The sequence below is a fragment of the Harpia harpyja genome, chromosome 7 (genome assembly GCF_026419915.1).
Source record: "Harpia harpyja isolate bHarHar1 chromosome 7, bHarHar1 primary haplotype, whole genome shotgun sequence".
Lineage (NCBI taxonomy): Eukaryota > Metazoa > Chordata > Aves > Accipitriformes > Accipitridae > Harpia > Harpia harpyja.
In genome coordinates, this window is record NC_068946.1 from 24,481,407 (window position 1) to 24,501,586 (window position 20,180).

Genomic DNA, 20,180 nt, shown 5'->3' on the forward strand with positions numbered 1-20,180 from the left:
TTTCTGAAGCTGAGGTATAGAAACTCGTACTTTCTTTAAGTAATGATGTGTAGGCAGTTCTTGTACTAAAATACATGGTTAAAACTACGGAGAAGTAACCTAACTGCAAGATACAATGTACAACTATAGGGAAAATATTCTAGATACAAACAAGCTTTTCAATGTATCAAGAGAAAGCCATCAGCAGACTAACTGGGAAGGTTATAGCCTAACTCAAAGTACAAATGAGGCTCTCATTTACTAACAGGAAAGGATGCTCTATCTCATAGTGCTGGCAAGCCTATTAATGGTCCCTTCTGGCTTTAAAATACACAGATATGTGTAAGAGTGTGTAACAGCTGGAGAGGAGGAGGAGTTCTCCTGCACAGAGAAGTCATAATACAGAGATTTTTTTTTAATCAGTAGACCTTGTTTGGGTGAATCTCTGGAAAGTAGCTATGTAGCATGAGTACCTCCACAATAAGGCAAAGTTGCCTTCAGAAAAGCTTCCTTACCCACCTACTTGAATTTTCTAAGTATTCTAAATACAGTAAAAATAGTACAAAATCAATCAAGCCTGAAATTTTAAAGGACCTTTCTGTATTAAACATCTTAATTTCAATTCATCCATTGTTGTCCTCTTACTGGAGTTCTTGATTTTGTTTTTTTATGAGATTTTTACATTATTTGAATTTTACTCAGAAAAGCTAACAAACCCCATATGCTCTATTTTATTACTGTGTACAATTCACTCAGAATAAACTGAAGGAAGAAGATACAAAACTGTACTTTTTTTTACATTCTTTGCACTCAGTGGTTTCTTTCTAGATCGAACAGCAAAACAAATAAGTCACACCTAGTGATCAATGGTGGGTATTGTGGTAGGTATCCAATGACCAATGTCAAAATCAGATCTGTATTTTATTTGCTGTACAAAAATTTGGAAAGATGAAGGACCTGCTTTGAGTCAGAAATCATTCAAATTAACATACAAATGATCTGGTGCGACAGTTTGGTATAGAACCTCATAACCACTTTAATAGTCCCTAAAACTTGAGCTGAGCAAAGGTTGTCAAATTTTTGGACTAGTGTTGTTTGTATTCTAGATTCGGTAAGATATTTGGGGAAAAAAAATGAGTGAGGGAATGTAGGTGTTATTTTTTCCCCTCAAAATACATACTAAAGAGAGAAAAAGATGTTGGAGGAGATTGGAAATTAGAAAGTCTGTCACTGGGACATGAAAATGATGGGGAGGGGGGAGGGAGTAATTGGAAAAGTTTAGTAAAGATTCAGCATCACATACCCAAAGATCGGTGTAGCATAATGCACAAAGCTGATGCAGTCTTAGCTCTAGAACTGTTCGATAGGGCTACATGTCTTTATCAGTTTGTTACATTACCTGCATTATAATGAATATTCATCTTACCTGGAACAGTTTACTCTGGTTTTCTTTTGTACTGGGACTTCAATTTTATGTTTACATGGGTTTTGGAGTCTAACAGATAACAACTTTCTTTTGGTTTCTAAACAAACACTATTGATCCTTTAAATTTTTAGTATTTTAAACTGGTTTTGTTTTCTAGGGATATGTCACCAAGCAAAAATTCACATAATGACTTTGGGAGGCTATTGGGGTGGATAACCATGGGGTAAGGCTTGGATTGAGATAGGACGATGGATAGGATTGGATTCTGCCTCTGCCAGGCCAGACTTAGGGTAGTGCTGGTATGAATCATCTGGTTTGACAAAGGAACAAGTTTAGAAAGGATTAGGTGAATTAGTTCAGTAATATAGGAGTCTGAAAGAAAAAATGCATGCCTCCTTAACAAATAGGGGAGAGGTTGGTTTGCTTGTAGATCGAAGCCTGCTATGGAAACATCAGTTATTTTTGGAGGAAAATGTGGTGAAAGTTGTATGCAAATTTCTCAGAAAGAAAAATGAAATGGCCTAAAACTTATTTGAAATGCTCCTACAACTGCTCTTCAGCCTTTGAACATACTTTCTATAAATAATCATTACAAAATAAGCTGGTTTATTTTAAAATAGTAGTTGATGTGAAGTACTCCTATATACGGTAGCTCTTATGTTATAAACCAAGATGTCTACAGATCCTCAGTGTTGTTCCATTAAGGGTTTTAATTTACGTAAGGTATTACTTTTTTTTGGTTGTTTTTTTTTTTTTTTAGTTCTATAGCTGTTGTCTAGGAATCAAATCTGTTGTGATGAAGGGCTCCACCTCGAAGAGGGGGGATGTTTATTAATAGTCTAGATGATAAACAGATTTTATTTTATTTCATGGGGAAGCCTGACAGCATTTTCTGGAGTTAAATAAACGGGGGGTAATACGCCTCTCGTTCTCGGAAGGGCATCTCCGTACGAAAGCCAAGCTCTACCCACGAAATCCTCCTTTACGCCGAAAGACCTTCTTCCCCAGGCCAGCGGGAGCCCAGGCAGCTCCGCGGCTGCCGACGCGGCAGCGAAGGCCCGGCCCCGACTCCAGCGGCAGGCCCGGCTCTCCGCCGAGCGGCCGGCTGTGCGCCGCCGCCGGCGCAGCGGCCCAGGCCGCCCTTCGCCCGAGCGGCCAACGGCGCCGCCGCCCGCCCTCCCGCCGGGGCACGGGCGGCGGCTCCGCTTCCCGCCGCCCGCCCGCTCGCTCCCCCGGGGAGCCGGCAAGGCTCTTGGCCGGGGGCTGGCCCGGGCCCCGCGGCCGTTGTGCGGCAGGCGACGTCGCGGCAGCGCCTGGCGCGAGCTCTCGCCGGAGCAGATGGCGCGGGCGGCACGGCTACCGCCGGCGCTGCCGCAGCCCGGGGTCCGCCGCCCTCCTGCCCCGGGGCTGCGTCCCGCGTCCCGCCGCGGCCGCGCGGCCGGCTCCCATCGCTTGAGTGATGAGCGCAAGCCGCCGCAGGGAGGGGAGGGGGCGTGCGGGGGGGAGAGGGGGCAGACACCCGCTACGCCACTTTCGTAGTCCGTGGTGGAGCGGGGGAGGGGGCAGTGAGGCGGCGGGGGGGGGGGGGAGGGGAGGAAATGGCTCCGCATTGGGTAAAGCGGGCTGCGGGGACGCGTGTGTAGTCCGATCTGTGTGGTGCGTAGGGGTGAGTGCGGAGAGCGCGCTAGAGCTTGGCGTAGCCGTGGTTGGTGAATAGCGTATCGGTGGCGGCGGCAGGAGCTGCAGGAGGAGGAGGAGGAGGCGCCGCGGCGGTTTGGTACCGAGCGGAGAGGGAGATGCACACGGCACTCGAGTGAGGTAGCTATAAAACCCCATTTGTTTACATTCCCTCCCCCACAACCGGCCGGCGCTGCGGTGAGGGTGGCGGCTGGCCCCGGGCTGGCGGCGGGGGGTGGGGGGTGGGGGGGCGGACGGACGGACGGACGGACGAGGAAGAGGAGCCGGTGACGGTCGGCAGTAACGGACACCACCTTCCCCGGGATGCGGAGCGGCCGCTTCATCACGTGGCGGCGGCGAGACCCGTCGCCGGGCGTGGGGCTTCGCGGGTGGGCGAGGTTGGCCGGCGGGGGTCCGGGGGCGGCGGCTGGCGGGGGCGGGGGGGGGCGCCATGCCCGGCTCCCCCCCCCCCCCCCCCCCGCTCCCCGGCAGCGGAGCACGAGGCGCCGCCGCGGCCCCGGCGCATCCCCCCACCCCCTTTCTTCTTCCTCCTCCTGCTCGTGAGTCGACCATGCGGCAGGTAAATCCTCCCCGCCCCCCTCACCCTTCTTAACGAGGGGACTGGGACGTGGCGGCGGCTACGGGGCTGTAACTGCCCTCGCCGTTTTGGGCGGAGAGAGAAAAGGAGGGGGCGGCAGGATGCGGCGGTTGGTTGGGGGGCGGGGGGCGCCGCGGGCTCCCGCTGCGACCTGCGAGCGCGCGTGGCCGGCGCGGCGGGCGGCGCGGTGTGGCCCGGCCCGGCCCGGCCCGGCGCGGCGCAGGCTAGCCTCGGCTCGGCTCTGTCCGGGAGGCTGCTCTCCGCCTCGCGGGTCCGGTCTGCACGTAACGCTCCTTGGCGTCTGCTCTCCCATTTCCCTCTCGCACCCTTCCTGTTGGGAGTGCCCCGTCCCCGCGGAGGCGTCTCTGCGCGGCCACGTGGAGGCCCCGAGTGTCGGTGGAAGGTGCTGTCCCTTCCCGTTCCGCGCAGGGTGCTGCAAAGAAAGGCTCGCGTAGCGGGGGTGTGCGGGAGGGGGTGAACGAGCTTCGGTGCTGTGTCAGTGAGGGGCTCTTGTAGTATTTTGCCATATTTGTTCGGGGGGCGATACGGTGGTGGCGGATGATGAACAAGCCACGCGATTAAATCTTGCTTGGCTTGGCTTGAGGTTCCGAGGTAGCGTTAACAACTGCAGAAATTGCACTCAGGCTGTAACCTGCACGTAACCTTAAACAAAGGTAAGAGAGGGTCAGGAGATTTTGTCGCTGGCTGTAGGATACTGTACACAGAAATCATGAGCGAAAGGAATTGATTTTACTGTTCTCAACTATTTCTGCTGCATATGATGCATCCTTTGGAAACATATACTTAACGTTGAAACTTTGCAATAAAATTACTCTTTAAAATCTTTAGTTATCTTTGTCTTTTTTGGGGGGCTTCTGTAGGAGTGTTCATACCTGCCAGCTCTTCAACTCTTGCCTCTGAGCAAGAGTTGCCCGAGTTGGAAACATTTCTGGTTTCTAGCACTCTAAACACTGTATGTCTTCAAGTAACAATCGTCTTTTTTTTTTTAATTAAGATTGGATATGGTACGGTAATACTGAGGGAACCAGTGATCCCTGAAGCCTGATACGGTATTGAGAAATGCACGCTGGAAGGCCTGGTTAGTTTTCAGAAGTGTGGAAGCAATTGCTGTCTAGTTAACAAAAGGAATTCCTGGGGTGTTCCAGCTGGTATGTTCTAGTGTCCCTTTGGGTAGTAGTAACTGATACAATGACGTAAAAATAGAAAACTTATTTCTGTACAAAACAGGCTTCCTATTAGGTTTCAAAAATTCTGCTTTAACAGAGAATGCACTTGGATTTTCCTTCACTTGAGAATGTGCTTTCCCTTAGATATGTAGGGGAATAGGTATTCTGTGTGGACTGGTGAGGCATACTACTCAACTCCAAAGCAAGAATTGGACTTAGTAATGGTTACTTTTTAGGCTAGTACTCTGGTTTGATAATGTAAGAAAACAATGTGAAAAAGTTGTCTGGTTCCCAAAAACATTGAGACCAGCATGACTATTGACTTCCCTAACTAGATTTTTATTAAAATAACTGTTAAAATAGAATTGGTGGTATTGTCCTGCAGCGCTTCTTTTTAAGCTGCTTTCAACACTTATATACTTCTGAGGAAAAAAGGATGCAGCCATGCAATCTATTTCTAAAAGACAATAGGGCCTACATATAGACTGAATGAATTGTGTATGTTTTTTGAGATTAATGGTGGCAGTTCCATAGGGGGATGTGCCTTAGTGTCCACAGAAGGTGGATGTAGAAGGATCAAACACAACTGCCTATCTGGAATAAGCAACATGAAAGGAGATTCTAACTACATTAAAAAAAATAATCTCCAAAGTAATGAGGTTTGTTTTAATTAATATTCCTTGCTTTCATGTAGGTCTTTGTGCTTTCCAGGTTGACTTAAGTAAAAACCACGTGCTAAGTTTGGAGTAGGTAGCCAGTCATAAAACGTGTAATTACAGAAAAGTTGTTTAAAATGGCACAAATATGCTCACAGGTTTAGTGGTCTTAACGTTTGTTTATCCCATTACAAGAAAAAAAAATAATCTAGTGAAATTGGATCATCAGGGTAATTCAGGTATGTTCCAGAAAGTTTACTTTACGTGAAAAAGCACAGATCCTGGTGCTGACCTTCGTCTACTACAGTGCTTGGAAATACTCCTTTTTAATTAGTGATCTCAGAGTAAGATTGATGTGACATTGTAACGATATCCATCTTGTAGAGTTGTATTATGAAAAGTCAGTGGGAGGTGATGAGTGCATGTGGTACTTAGGCCTTATATGTTAATAAACCATTCCTTTTGAATATTCAGTAGAAAACCTTCGTAAGATACATACTTGCTGCGTAGTTTGACTTACACAAGTAAGATAAATGTATACACATGGAAAAACGAATATATCCAACCTGGCATAGATTTCCTTTGTGGTCTTCACCAAGTAAGTCAAGCAACTGTAATTTAGATACTTCGTGATACGTTTTCTGCAAAGCAATGGCTGAGTCAAGTAGGAAGAAACTTTTAAGTAGTGCCCAGATCACATGGACTTCAAGCTTAGGTGTATATAGTCCCAAAGGTATGTTTGGACTTGTTTGCTTTGGCTGTCCAGTTTTAACGTCATTTGATCATGATTGTGTCTTGTAATGACTGTTATTCCTGTCTGTGTCACAGTTTTTACAGAAATGGACGTTTATTTTGAACGTATGATGGGCACTTGGTGAATCAGTGATAAGATAAATCAGTCTGGATTTGGAAAACAGTTACATGTTTTTATCAGATGGAATTACTGAATTAAAATTACATAAGCTGCCTGAAAGCTAAGCTTCATGGAAGTTTTCCTGTAAGTTAGGATTTGGTCCTTAACTGTGGTGAAACTTAGTGGAAAGATTGTGGCATCTTTACAAACTATTCTACGGAATCAGGGATGGACAGGCGTAACTGTATGTGTCAACAATGAAAACGAATAGCAGAACAAGAAAAAATTATTCCATTTTCTTCACAGTTTGACTATCAACTGTCAGAACATTTGATATTTTATAGCATGTTTTCAGAACTGTCAAATGAATGTGCCCTGACTTTTTTCTTGACACATTTAAAAATGTTGGTAGAAGTTTCAGAGAATGAAAGCTTAATCACAGTTCTTCTGTTCCTTGTGTAGGTATGCTTTTCACAGAATTGAGCTTTAGGTGCAGGGAGAGTTTTGTGAACACCAAGAATTTATGCCTTTCAGGAAGCAATTTCTGTTGTCCTAATGTGAAGAAAATCAGTATAACTTCCTGGTTTTCTGTGGGAGTCCCAACTTAATTTAGAGAGCATTTAAAACAATTATCATATGAAGAGTATTCATCTTTGGGGGTGGGCTACTGACGTTATCTTAAATGAGAACTAGTAATTTTAGCTTGCTGATAAAGGCCTGAAGTAACACCTGATGCAGAAAGAATTTAGATTGGTTTTAGGTCATTTTGAAATGGCAACTGAGATATTATTTGAAATACACCTAATAAAGTCTGGTAAGGAAATATGTACCAATTAGGCAAAGCTAAAAAAAACCAAACTTTCTTTAAGTTTCAAAAACTGACTGAAATGTTGGAAACCATGTCCTGCCTACGTTGTAATCTAAAGGAAAGAAAGGTATGCGCTGCGTCAGTCCACCTGTTCATAATATTTTATGTGCTATTGCATCAGTCCCATTTCTCCAGGTTTTTTAAAGTGATAGGAATCTGAGGAGTAAAGAAGTTAAAAAAATAGTTGTTTGAAGTCACTTGTGCTTTGTTACCTCTCGTGATAATCCAAATCCTTTACAGGTTTTAATACCCAAAAAGCTGGAAGCCAGCATGAAAGACTGGGAAGACGATGGTTTCCTGATGTCGGTCTCAAAAGCTTATGAGAAGAAGGGATGTTGAAATTCTATGTAGGGTGTTGTAACCATGCTGGGGGACACAGTTCATTACACTGGAAATGTTCTCATCTTCTGGGTATCACATTGTGCTGCCTCATCTTCTCTCTTTCCATTTTCTGACTTTGTTAGTTGCTGCAGAGGAGGAATGACTCAGCTGTTGTCTTTTCTCTCTCAGCTTTTGATGACCTAGGAGCTTCTTTCTCATCTGACTATCACCTTTTCTATAGCTTGCTGCTTTCCAAAGCAGTAGGATGAGAGTGAAGAAAATCTGCTGGTTTTACTAATGCAGAATTAGACTGCTACTAAAACAGATGGAGCTATTACAGAATTTATACTGCATTGTCTGTTGGAGGGCCTGAATGTATGTATATTTGTCCATTACTGCTGTTCTGAACAACATGAACAGAGTAAGAAATACTCCTGAACAGATCTTGAACATCAGCAAAATGAACCTAGCAAGCTGTGGATCAGTTTGCTTGTGTTTATTAGAAATTTTTGGCAGTGAAAATTAATAAAATCAATCTCCAGGTTTGGTTTTGGGGGGTTTTCTTTGGGCTTGGTTTTGGTTTTTTTATTTGGGTGGGTTTGGGGGTTGGTTTTTTTGAAGAGCAGTCCTAAGAGAAATCTTGTTTTCACTTGTGAGGAGTACATCTGCAGTCTTATGATGAAGCTTGCTATAGAAACTTACCCCTCTTTTTCTTCTGTGTTGACAGTCACATCATCTCAGTATTAAAGTATCAAGTATGCATAAGATGTGGAACATTAACTAGAGAGGAATTAGAGCTCTATAGCTTCTGAACTGTTAATAGGTACAGAAGATTGTATTCTGTAAGCATTCAAGTTTAGTGCTTAAGTGACAAAGAGACTTACTTTTGAAGTCACTGATATTAGGTAGCTAAACCAATCTAGAATTGAGATAAAGTCTGCATAATACTGAAAGTTAATGAATAGCTATGATCATGTCTGAAACTCATTAATCAAATGAGGTCCTGTGTTTAGTCTTTTTTGTAAGATAAAATGCATATGTGAGATAGAAAGCCTTTCAGATTAAGAATGTACGAAGGAAGTTTTATGCAGGATTGCAGGATTTGCATAAAATTGTAAATATACGCAACAGAGGCTTTGTGCAGTGTTTCTGCATGTAGGTTATAAACGCTTTAGAAATAGTTTCCAATCACAGCTCCTAGTAAAGACCACTGTAATAAAATGTGAATTCCAAATAGATGCTGTCATACAGTTTATATGTAAAGATAGATATCTCAAGATTACCTACCTGACTTGTACCACATTCATAAATTGATCTTTGTGCATTTTTATTACAGCTGCATTTTTATTACTGCAGTGTGATGGTTATTAATGGACAAAAACAATACCTTGAATTCTGAAGGATAACTGTAAATGATAATTGATTTACAGCTGGTGATTGGATATCTATAAATAGTTCCTCTTCTAACCAAGCTGATTGCTGATGATAGTGTGCAGCCATACTTAGGTTGGAGTATCAAAGCAAAACAAAGGAAAAAATACATGTAATCTCCAAGGTAGTCTCCTTGAATGGGCGTTACTCAATGTGATTCTTGATGTGGATATCTGAGTAATATTTTTATCTTTGTTATATCGATTTGCATTTTAAGTAGGACTGAGTAGCACTGTATCCCAGGATGACTGGTTCTACGGTTGTTCATGGTAGTAACCATATGTCATTTGTACAGCTGTAAGTTGAGTTTAACTTGCCTTGCAAAATAACTAATAATACCACAACTGATGTTTCCTGTAAGGGGGAATAGTGAGTAGGTATGCATCTAAGTCTGACTAAGTCTGATTTTGCCACTGTAGGCACTACTTCATTCATATCATATACAGAGCAGTCCAGAAGAGATTCTTTACCATCAAGTGGAATATCATACTCTTATGTTTTAACTGATGATTATATTACTTCTCAGGGCTCTATGCAATTTCTGTAATCCATTCCTGTAAAGAAAGAGCTCTTTTCATCAGGGCTGCACTACCTTGACAAGTACTCTCACTCCATGAAATGCAAGCCATATCATTTAGGCTACATTTATTGGCTAGTTCTATCTGCAGAACATAGAAGCATTTTATTTATTGCTGACCTGAATGTCTGTCTGTAGAAGACAATATCTCAGCCTAAAATTACAATTCTAAATTGTACTAGCTTACATTAAATCTTAAGAAATATGCTACTTGGCTGCAGTCCAAATAATGTGGTAGTCTTGCATCGCTACATTTTTATACTAAAAATAAAATATTCCCATTTATTTGATGTCTCATATGATATGTAAACAGGATGGACTTTCCGTCATTCCTGTTCTGAACTGCATTTGAGGCAATTGTCTAGCAGAGACATTGTATTATATTAACAGTGCTTGAATTGTCCAGTTGCTCTCAAGACTTGTACCATATATTCAGTAAATATACAGTAGTTGCAGCAGGATGTATATACAAAATTTAGCTTTTTATTGTAATATGCCCATAGCTAATTTCTTAATGCTTGTAATATATTCTAGACTTTTATTTTGTTAGCATGTTATCAAACAGCCTAAATTTCCTCCCATGCTAAAACTTATTTTTTTACACAGTTACTGTCTCTGTACTACAGGTAAGAGATCAAGTTTTGTAAAGTGTGTAGTCTAAATTTATGCATCTGCATCCTGCAGAGTACGATACAGAGTCCCAGCAGAAGTTCATTTTTAGTGGCTCTGGGCAAAAATTCTCATGCTGGCTTTTGCTAGCTATGTATGTTTAATAGTAGCGAGAGGAATGTGAGGGGTTTATGCCGACTCTTAAAAGAATGGATTAAGATGAGATGCTTTAGTAAGAATGCAGCAATTATAGTAAATTATTATTACTTCTGTTTTCTTTGTATCAAACCTTCTGATTCAAATTAATTGCAGTAAACAGTTATGCTAGGCGATGTAAAAATAGTTTCACTGTCTTTGAAGACCATACTTTGTCTTGTATTCCCCATAGAAACTGCTGTTTTGTCAGTGCTAAGTGGCTGCATTTGTCTAATGGAAGAGTGTATTATTATGGTACTTTTTAGCCTTTGATGCATAGGAACACCTCTCATAGTTTAATTGTGGTATAGTTTAAGCCAAGAACCCCTGAAAAATATATGGATTTAATATTTTAATGGGTTTTTTGTTAATGGACTATGGACAAAATCAAAATGGTGTTTTGGAATAAGAAAACATGCTGTTGTTGAGTTCTTAAAATAGTAATAAAATTAAAAAAGGCAAATTGTCACTTCTTTAGGGAAAATTCCGAGAGTTTCTATGAATAAATTATCTTAATTGTTAACAATAAATTGAGAATGTGGACATGAAAGGCGAAGGATTAATTACATTTTATAAAAAAATATTCTCAAAGTGAAACATTGAGAGGAGTACCTTGTTCTTCAAATAAAAGGTATGTATTTTAACTATGAAAAAAATACATTTTTTGCTGAATTTTCGTCCATATCTTATCAAATATGTCGTGCAGTAGTTCCAAGCAGTGACTGAACAATGGTGAAATACTGAACCGATACCTCATGTGCTCTGATGTTTTCTATTCTGCACATGCAGTTATGGTTTACTTTCGTTTTCCTTATCTTGACAAGCAAAGCGAGATCCTTAACTTTTCTACCTCACAGTCCTATTACCATTAATATACTTTTTAAAAATTACATTTACATTATCAGAGTTAAAGCTGAATACTAGAAAGTACATGTAGTTTAATCAGAAATTTATAAATAGTGAACTTAGCTTATCAGACAGGAAAATATTTTTTAGTATTTTTGCTTCACTGTTATGCTTTGTTTTGAGGATACAGTTATGTTGGCCAAAGGTAAGATACATTGTTAGCCATGCCAAATTTTTAAAAAAAGGGTATTTCAACCTTTATTATTCAGGCATCAGGTTATAGGTTTTCCCCCTGTATTGAAAACTCTGATCAGGTACTGTGGTATAGCATTAGCTGGATATGGATGCCAAATATAGGTTTGAGTGCCAAAGAGCCAACCTATTTATTGTAGTATTTCAACTTAACCTGGCAATGAGGTGGCCTGCTAGGAGACAGCATGTTATCTAGTGACTAGATATCATAAAAACTTAAATGACTATGAAGAGGATCAGAGGACTCACAAGAAACTGTGCATCTAGGAGTAAGAAAAGTAAAGCCTCAGACTCTTTTAACAGCACACAAATGTTTGGGTTTCTTCACCTGTGGTTAACTGGAATCAAAAGTTTGTCTGTTCTCAGGATTAAACTCTCATGCTGTTTATGTTTAATGATATTTTAAACTGAGCTATTTTAGATGTTAAAAATAAGTTTGGAGGTGTAGATGGACTGTAACTGCCTTGATTATTAACTGGTTCTTCCAGTAGATTTTAATTTTGCTGATGTGTATCAGTTTGATAGATTTCTGTCAGTTTACCCTGGCGGTTTAAGCTATCTTGTACCACAAGTCCGTTTTGTAGTCTGTTAATTAGTTAAACTCATAATTTGAAATACAGTAGTTTTAATTGGCTTGATTTTGTACAAGAGATGTGCAACCCTGATCACATAATGCATTTACTTTGTATAGCTTTAATTTGATCACAGTCATGTATTTTGTAATATGACTATGATGTGCTCAGCAGACTCTGGAAGGGGGTGATGTACTGTCAATTACAGTAGCAAAAAGAGAGGGAAGGAGGGAGGATATTTTTAACAGAAAATGTTGACTCCACTATCCATGGAATAATAAAGTATTTGTTATAGAACCTGATGTTTACATTCTGTGAATCTTAAATATTTTTGAAGTTAAACCTGTGAAATAACGGTCACAACCGACTATTGACCCTCTGATTTTAGAGGTAGAGTCCAGTTCTCATTTGGTTTCAGCTGTTGGTGGCAAAAAGCATAAAACATCTTTCTCAGAGAAATTTGATAACCCATAATTTCAGTGGTAGGCTGCCAAACCATTTCTGTTCATTAAAAAGAGAAAAACTACAAATATTTCACATCGCCCTTTGCAGAACGTGCCTCTTGATTAGTCAGAATGGTCTTGTTCTTCACTGGATTTGTTTCGAGATATACTTACTGATCATTTGTGCTAACGGTTAGAGACAGCAACTAGCTCCTTTTTTTTTTTCTTTATTTTTTAAACTGTTTCTTGTACCATAGTATAACAGTAGAAACAATTTTAAAATTTAATACTGGAAAAATCACAAGAAGCTGGTTCACTTGCTTATTAACTAAAATTGACAGGTTTATCAAAGTAGTGGGTTCCTGATAAAAAGTGTTCTTTCTTTACAGAAATGGGTTATAGAAATTAGATAGAGGCTTGAGAAGTATAGAATCATGTAAAATGAAGAAAGCCATAGTAGCAAAGGGAGACAATAATCAATGAAGATGAAAGATGTCAATGATCCAAGGAGTGACATAGGAAACATTAATGTCCTAGTGATCCCCCTGAGAAGGATGGTGACCACAATAGTATTGAACCAAATCAGCAGTTAGTCCAGAAAATCCTTATAATTAAAATTACAATGAAAGGAAGAAGACATGGTGACGCTCAAGGAAAATGACAGGGGAGCATCCATATTTCAGGAGAGGTACTAGAAGAAGAATGTACTGAATTATAGTTACTGTAAAAGCCAGGAACTGTTATTAGATCAAATTATAATGCTACACAATGTAGTCTAGGTTAGATATATCTAATTGTAATGTAGTTTTAGAAAAACTGGTAATGCAGTCTCACTTTCCATAGTATGTGTCCTTGCTTGTCTGTGTTGCTATTGGAATGTACTGCACTTGTGAGGTGATGGACACAGGGAAGTGCATATACATAAAGGTATTTTTGAGATTTCAGTTTTAGCCCATCAGTATTTTTCATTTGATTGGCTAAGAAGACATCTCTGCTTGCATTTTAGATTAAGGCTCTAAGGATTGTGCTTCCTTTCCCCTTTTCTGTCTCTAATCTTGCAATAAGAGTAATATTGGGTATTAAATACTACATTTTTATTCATTTGCCTCAAAGTTGTGTCCCTTCAAAGTTGCTTTAATAGCTTGTTAAGAAAGGTTAGTAGTTCATGGTGAGTGATTTTTGAAGCCAGTCAGTATTTGTATCAGTTCAACTGATTGCCTTGATCATCACACAGACCTGTAATGGGTAGCCATGTAGATCTTTAACAATAATCTTGGCTAAAATAAATGAGAGCTAGGCAATATCATGAGTTCTGTTGAGGTCCTACTTGGAATGTGATGGAAGTTACATGTTTTGGTTCAGCTGGGCATTTTCTTGGTGGATCTGCCTGTTGAAATATGTACGACTATTTTATGTCCCATCAGACTGGTTAAGTGTTACCTCTGCATCTGCCGAGATGTCTTTATGAACACTTTTGTCTCCCACAATTATTGAACAAAGACAGCTTTGAGAGCCCACTAACTCAAGATGTGAGTGGTTCCAGTAGCTGCCTGTTGTCACCCAAATTTCCTTTAAACCCATGGGAAAAGAAGGCTGTATTGTGCCTAAGAAGAGTAATAGTTCTCTTGGTTTGTACTCTGACAGAATGAATTTGCTACGAAGAATTTGACTGGCATGTTGACAGAGGGCCTTATAAAAGTCTGCAATGGTTGTTCATTAATTAAATCTACTTAAAAATACAGATTTGAATCAATGGTATATGTAGTGAAGTAAAAAATTTGCAACCTAAATTCTAGAAATGGACTTTAATAATAATCATCCATCAGGCACTAATTTGGCATAGCGCATGTAAAAGAAACATCCCTTAGTCCCATTTTTCAATGGACTTTTATACTTGATAACTTTTGTAAATTATTACTTATTTTTTTAAAAAAGTGAGGGAAGTCATCAGCTTAATAGTAGACATACATACTTTTTGGATTGTAGCTGTGATGGAGGGTTTTTTATTGTAATAGTGTGGGAATTAAATACATATCAAAGATATGCCTTTAATGCCTTTTAACATATGGCAAGTATTTTAACATAGCATAAGAATGAAGTAGTGGTTTAAGTTAAAGGAAGAATAAAAATACTGCAACTTGTTTCAACACTTTATTGCAAACATTATTATATTCTGTGTTGAAGGGGAAGTTGGAGAAATTAGTCTCAAAAGGCTTTCAACAGGAAATTTGTCCACTGCTGTTTTTTCAATGTTACTTGAGTGTATTTTGAGGTGGCCAGTTGTTTTATTTGTGCTATAGCCAAAATACTCTTTTAGGCTGCACATCAACCAAATCTGTAAGCTGGTGGTGTCACCAAAAGCAAGGTTGCTCTCTTTGTGTGGACTGTGGTGTTTGTGCAGCTGCACAGTGAACCAGATAGGAAAAGTAATCTGTCTTGAAAATAATCTTTTTTTCTTTTTTGAGGCTATTTTTCAGCAGCATCTAGTTGTACAGCTGCACAGTGAACAGATCAGCAAACAAATGTGCTGGTATTCAAAAATGGGTTTGTGGGAATAAGAATGAATGAATGAAGCAGTGGGGGAGTGCAGGACTGCTGCTTTAAGTGCAACACCATCTTAAAATATTGTTGAACTTCAGCCTTAGTTCTAAAAAAAACATTTACTTTCAGTAGAAAAACAAAATATTAAAATGCAGGTGTAACTGGTTCATCTTTTCAAGTACTTCATTCTTACAAGCACTGGTATCTTAATAGGACCTAACTGGACAGTAGAATATTGGCACAAAATCAAACCAGCTCAGTTATAAATTTTGTGCATTAATAGTGTTTTATAGACTGCATACAGTTTATATATGAAAGACAAAATTAATTCTTGGTAAGCAGAACTACCAACTGCTTTGATACTTTTGTGTTCTTTTGAGCGCTGAGAAGGATCCTGTACTCAGCAATTTCTTACTAATAACTGTCCTTTCGAAGAAGGCTGTCCAGTCTTTTTCTGTTCAAAATAAAATAAATGCCCCTTTCTGGATAACTGAGCCAGTAGATTGCTACTGTATTAGTTTAGGATCATTTTCTAGTATGCTTGGGATTTGGCATTTCAAATACTTCACACTTCAGATTTTAAAAGTTTTCATGGTGTGTTCAGTTATGCATAAATGCTTTCTGTACTATTTAAGTCTTATCTGGTATTAACTTAGCAAATATGGCTTGGATCAATTAGTTAATGGTCTGTTCTTACAAAGTGCCCCTCCTACTGGGCTGTAGATTTTCAAATGAATGAGTTTTACTTAAATCCACAAACCCGTTTCACTGAAATTGAAGAGGGAAGAAAATACAGGAGATGGGTGAGAACTAAAGTTAGAAAATTGTAACTTTTTAGATCTGTAGCATATGTTCTTATTTGTATACCCAGAAGTTAATATCAGCTTAAGACTGATAAAACAAAAAGAGATTATTATTTAATTCAATGCTTTTATGGCTTTCTTAAAGTGTCTTTCAGTAACAGCAATATATTAATTTCGCATGAGTAATTTTTTTAAAATAATTTATCTTAAAAATGTGTGCTAGATTAATAGGACTTTATATTCTGGCATTTGTTAAAAACTTGAAATTTAGGAAATAAAGAGTAGGTTCACTTGGATTTTCAGATTCCAGCCTTTTTTTGAACTGAATATTGGTATGAAATACTGCACAGTTGCTGCAGTGGAAGTGGTGGGGGGCTGCAGGCATCTCTCCTGCATGTACATTGGAGTAAATACCTGTAATATAAGAAAGAATTTAAATTTTCAGGAACTGTAAGAAAAACTGTCTTTATGTAGCCAGTAGCTTTATTTCAAGAAATATTTCTCTTTTAAAAAAATTGCCATTTCTGGTAGAGCTGTTACTCTGAGCAGTTCTTAACAGAAATGAGTAATGTAAGTGCTTAACTTTTCAGTGCTGAACAGAGAATATTAGTTTGGTAAGAATATTGCTTTGTCTTTATTCTTAACACCTTTTGTCTTTGTCAGTTCTCTCATCTTAGCTGAAGCATGTGTTTGGTATTTTTGTTTGGTGTGAAACTTCAGGTTGCCCATGAAGTCTTGCTAAGGCATTTTACTCATTGTGACATTCAAGCTGACTAACTGCTTAGAGGAGTCAAAGGTATTTTTCAAAGATCTCTTCTGCAGATAGAAAAAAAAAAAAGGCAGAACATTCTTCAGAGAAAGCAAGGAAAGAAAGTTGAACAAAAAGGGAGAGAAACTAAAATAACTTGGGAAGGAGCATGGGAAGGTGAGAAATCCAGTGCAATTGTGTTACAAATATTTCAGGTTATTAAAATTGTTGGGAGCAGACAGGAAAAAGGGTGGGGGGGAGAAACTTGGGCAATTAAAATATTCTAATCAGCGTTGTACACTAACAAAAAATGCTGTAGTATGTGGGTTGCAAACACTAAAATGATAGATGTGACTTCCAACTAAGTTTGAATTTTGTATGACCACTTTATTTGAATCAAAGTTTGTTGGTTTTAAGTAAAGCCTAACTATCGAACTGGTTTTCTAGTTTCAACGAAGCAGTTGGTGATAAATAAACAAAAATGTCCCCCAAAATCATGTTCATATTCCAGGCTTTAAATGAAGTCTTCTCAAAAATAAAGTGCTGTAAAAGACAAACAGTTGAAATAGTAGGCGCTGTGGAGAAGTATCAGGAATCCAAGGGAAATTGAATGAAAAAGGCTGTGGGGAAAAAAAAAAAAGCCAACTCTCTTCAGAGGTGCATTTAGTTTAATAGATGAAACACCATAGGCAGGCAATGGTGTAGAATAGAGATATTGTGAGTTTTCCATATAGAAAAAGCAACTCTTTGCTAATGTACTGCTCAGGTACTTTGACCTCAAGCCTCTGATTTAAAAACGTTGTATACGGATATGCAATCAGTACTGCGTTTAGTGTGAGTGATTTGCTTGCATTGATGAATGAGGAGGGGAGGGGATGCATTTGGCAGCACTGTGTGCGATTTCTGAAACGTTGGTGTGGCAGAACTATTTATCTTAACCACTGTAAATTTACACGTTTGCTCTAACTTGGCAGCTTGACTTGGGGTGGGGTTGTCCCACTGCCTGAGTGGGTCCTGAATGACTTGTGTCGTTCTTGTTTGCAGTTCAAGGAAATGGTAGTAGGTGCTGTTATTTCCAGCTCTGGCCTACGGGTGCTGTAGTTTCTTGCCCAACACACAGCTAGGTATTTTCCCTCCTGTCTCCCCCTGTTGGGTGCCTGACCATCACCAACATATGGAGGGAAGGCAGCAGGGAATCAAGTAAGTGAATAAAATAAGGCAAAGGCTGACAGCAATAATAGGCAGAATCTTTTTCAACTTTGCTGTAGCCTTGTCCTCAGGCTGTCCTTCCATATTCTTTTTGAAGGGATTCGAGAGTCTTAATGTTCTTGTCTTGAGATCAGCTATATACAATTCTGTGCCACTGAAATGTATAGAATTTGGACCTCAGCTTTCCGGTATTTTACACATACGAATACTGCCTGACAGGTTAAAGATGACAGCTATTTATAATTGCCTGGAGAATAATGAAGCTTGTTTAAAAAGAAGCAAATAAATAATCAACTCTTAATCGTTGTTCTGTTTGAGACTTTTTATGATGGGTACGTTTGTTTTGTAAGCATCTTTGTTCTGTAACAAGAATTGCGATAGAAGATACAGAAGGTTACATAATAGAAGATTAAAAATATTGTGCTAGGGTTATTACTGTTTTAACTGAAAATAGTGAGACATCTAATTGATTTTGAAATTGGTCTGATAATGCTGAGCTCTTGTATTTCAGCAATGAATTATGATCATAGGTTACAAGCGATTTTAACTATTAGGGCATGGAGAAAAGGTACCATTCAAAGCTAAACACCACAATTAGGGATGCATGACTAAAGTTTCAAAGTAATGCATTAGTAGTATTGTATGAGACAGTCACATGAAAAAGATCATGAGGTTGTGAAAAGGATTATGATCATGCTTTAGTCATGAATTTCCTGGTAGAGATATTTTAGTCTGGATCGTGCTTGTTTAAATGAGAATAATTTGACTTTGCTTGTTCTGGTTATATTACCATTATGTGGCAAAGGGGGAGAAAAGGTGTCTTACCTACAAAAGTAGTATCCTTTGAGTAACTGAATTTTACTTAAACTTGAGATGTTTTTTTCAGTACTGAGAAACTGACATTAAAGAAATACTGAACAATTTGCTAGAGCATTCCAGTACGCTGCATGTACTTACCTGCTGCTGCCGTCTTCTGTGCAAGCATATATAAGTTCATCTTTCTCCCAGGGCTTTCATTTGTCTTGCACGTACCTTAACTGCTTATTCCAGATCCTGAACCTGCTCTTCACATTAAGTAACATTCAACATTGTAAATCCTCAGTTGATGAAAATCAGCATATTCCTATAGAAATGTGGAGCTCTGTTGATCTGTCACCAGCCATACTGCTGATCCAGTCCCTTTACTTACTGCCAGAATGTTTCTGCTTCCTGGGATGATGTAAGTCACAGAGCCCAGGTTCTCAGCCTGTGTGAGAAAGAGCATATGTTCTTTATTTAAAGGTTATGGAATAAGTTTCCAATCATACAATCTGAGGGTTGACTCAGTCCAGTGACTCTTGGATAAAGATTTGCAACCTGTTTCTTTCTATTCCACCAGTAACAACACTGTACTTACCTGTTTCCTCAGAGGAGAAGGGAAAAAGCTTCTGGAAGGTGCTTTGAGATGCTTTTAATGTTTCCGTACTAATCCCAGTGATGTATTTATAAGAACATTAAGGATGCCTTAAATAGAGTCCATGAGTGAAAAAGACTATATGAAAATAGTATCTCAGTAAATTTTGGGGATGAACCCATCATACTAAATTACTTGAAAAGGTTTGTCACAGCCCTTAAATCAGTAACTGGAATGTAGGTGATTGAACTGGAGATAATCTGCGGTCATTCCAGACTGACAATTGAACAGCTGTTTATAAAAATAAAACTGTAGTATACAATGATTACCCATTGACCTATCCAATGTTCCTGGAATCAATTTTGATGCAGATGCCTCCATTTGACAGATACTCTTCTGATCTTCTGATCTTACCCATTTGTAACTGGGTCAGTATTGCAAAAGAGATATCTGCTTTTTTTTTAATCTTGCAAGCATTTGAAGCTCCAGTGAAAAGTGAATTTTCGTGTTTTGTATTTGTAGAGGTTAACAGGAAAAACTTTTTCCCCAGTCTTCTCTGTTAACTCATTTATTTGCTATAGAAAGTCATTAAAAGGTAGCCCTTTCCTTTTTTTCCTCTGATTCTTTTTCTCTGTCAACCTGTTGCAAGTATAGGAGCTTCCAAGAGATTTTTTTTTTTTTTTTTGGGTGCAATAATGTGGTTGCAAGTGCTTAAACACAAAACATCAAGCTAATATTTTAGGAAATTAAAATGAACTTTAAATGTTTGTGGTTTGCTGCAAAGCACTTTCCTGACCGATTTCACGAAGCACAGTTTAGTTAGCAGCTGGGATGGGCTTGAGAAGGGCAACTAAATTTTCCTTTTCTTGTCTGAAAGTCAGTAGCATTTTAGGATGCATTGACTAGGTCACTTGCATCTTTGTGAATGTAGGGTCAGTTGCAGCTCAAGTTAAGGTGCGCATGAGGAACTAAAACTGCTTTCAGTGTAAAAAGAGA

General features: G+C 39.3%; 1 protein-coding gene across 9 annotated transcripts in view; it reads left to right on the forward strand.

Moving 5' to 3' along the window:
• Positions 1-20,180, forward strand: part of SLC39A10 (solute carrier family 39 member 10) — a 96,351-nt gene that overhangs the window by 48,804 nt on the left and 27,367 nt on the right. For 3 of the 9 annotated variants that reach the window (XM_052793199.1, XM_052793206.1, XM_052793208.1), the window contains exons 1-2: positions 3,004-3,223; positions 18,842-19,010. The exons of 4 other annotated variants lie outside the window; for them this stretch is intronic. The gene's annotated coding sequence lies outside the window, so the exon portion shown is untranslated. Of the gene's footprint in view, positions 1-2,997; positions 3,224-18,841; positions 19,011-20,180 lie in introns of those variants that run through there. 2 more of the 9 variants (XM_052793203.1, XM_052793200.1) reach the window with 2 other exon arrangements.